A 1,497-nucleotide genomic window follows, 5' to 3' on the forward strand; every position below is an offset into this window, starting at 1 on the left:
TGATAGAAATGATGCTAGAGAATGCATGATAGAATTCTGCAAAACCAATGATTTGTTCATTTCAAATACTTTCTTTTGACAGCATAAGAGACGACTATACACATGGACCTCACCATATGGATACATAGAAATCAAATTGACTACATCTACAGAAAGAGATAATGGAAAAGCTCCATATCATCAGTCAAAACAGGGCCAGGGGCAGACTGTGGAACAGATCATCAATTACTCTTCTGCAAATTCAGACTTAAGCTGACGAAAATGAAAACACGTCCACGAGAGCCAAAATATGACCTTGAATGCATCCCAGCTGAATTTAGAGATCATCTGAAGAACAGATTTGATACATTAAACACTAAAGACCAAAGACCAGAAGGGCTGTGGGATGATATCAAGAACATCATACAAGAAATCAAAAAGTCATTGAGAATCTTGCTGCTGTCCCTGACAGACTTTCCCATCGGGTCACAGGGATGCTGAGACTGCCATCTGGACCCTCCCTGTCCATGTTATCCCAGGCAGTACTTTCTGCTGCCACAATAGCAACCCCCTCCTTGAAGAACACAACTCTTCTAAATCCAGGAATGTTTCAAGTCACAAGGATCTTTCACATAAGGCAGCCAAGTCTTGCCCCTGAATATGCAGTGAAAGTTCAGCTTGGACTGATCCCTGAGGAATTCTTTCAGTTCCTTTATACTAAAACCAGTGTCACAGGACCATATATGCTCAGAACTGGACTTATTTTGTATTGTCTATCTAAAGAAATACATGTGGTTACCCCAGAAAAAATCTCTACCATAGCAACAGCAGGATTGCTTGTCTAGGTAATTGAAAAATATGATGCCTCTTTTGGACAGTTTGTTGATAAAATCAATGAGCAAAAAATTGCCCGACTAAAAGAAGTGAAGCAGACTTGCATCAAATATCAAATATATTCAAGATGCAACTGAACTTGAGAAGGCGCAGCAAGCACTGGCTGACAAACACCATTACCTCTTTGATGTTCAAAAGAATAATATTGCTATGGCCTTGGAGGTTACTTACCAGGAACAGCTGCACAGAGTATATAAAGAGGTGAAGAATTGCTTGGACTACCACATCTCTGTGTAGAATATGATGCATCAAAAAGAAAAAGAGCACATGATTAACTGAGTGGAGAAGAATGTATTTCAAAGCATCTCTGCACAGTAGTGAAAGGAGACATTTGCCAAGTGTATTCAAGATTTAAAGCTGCTTGCAAAGAAGACTCAAGCACAGCCAGTTATATAAATGTACCAATATCAACTGAGACAGCTATAAACAGTTGACTAAATGGAAAATTACTCTGGTAGCGTAGTGGTTACGAATCGGGCTGCGAACCTTAAGGTCAGCGGTTCGAAACTACCAGCTGCTCCACGGGAGAAAGATGAGGCTTTCTACTCCCGTAAAGATTTACACCCTCAGAAACCCTATACAGGGTCGCTATGGGTCGGAACCGACTCGATGGCACATAACAAC

General features: G+C 40.7%; 1 pseudogene; it reads left to right on the plus strand.

Annotated features, from left to right (window-relative positions):
* Nucleotides 1-506: 506 nt before the first annotated feature.
* On the plus strand, nucleotides 507-1,269 carry LOC102833770 (annotated as a pseudogene).
* Nucleotides 1,270-1,497: the final 228 nt, after the last annotated feature.

This window comes from Chrysochloris asiatica, unplaced genomic scaffold (assembly GCF_000296735.1).
Source record: "Chrysochloris asiatica unplaced genomic scaffold, ChrAsi1.0 scaffold00447, whole genome shotgun sequence".
NCBI classification, from domain to species: Eukaryota; Metazoa; Chordata; class Mammalia; order Afrosoricida; family Chrysochloridae; genus Chrysochloris; species Chrysochloris asiatica.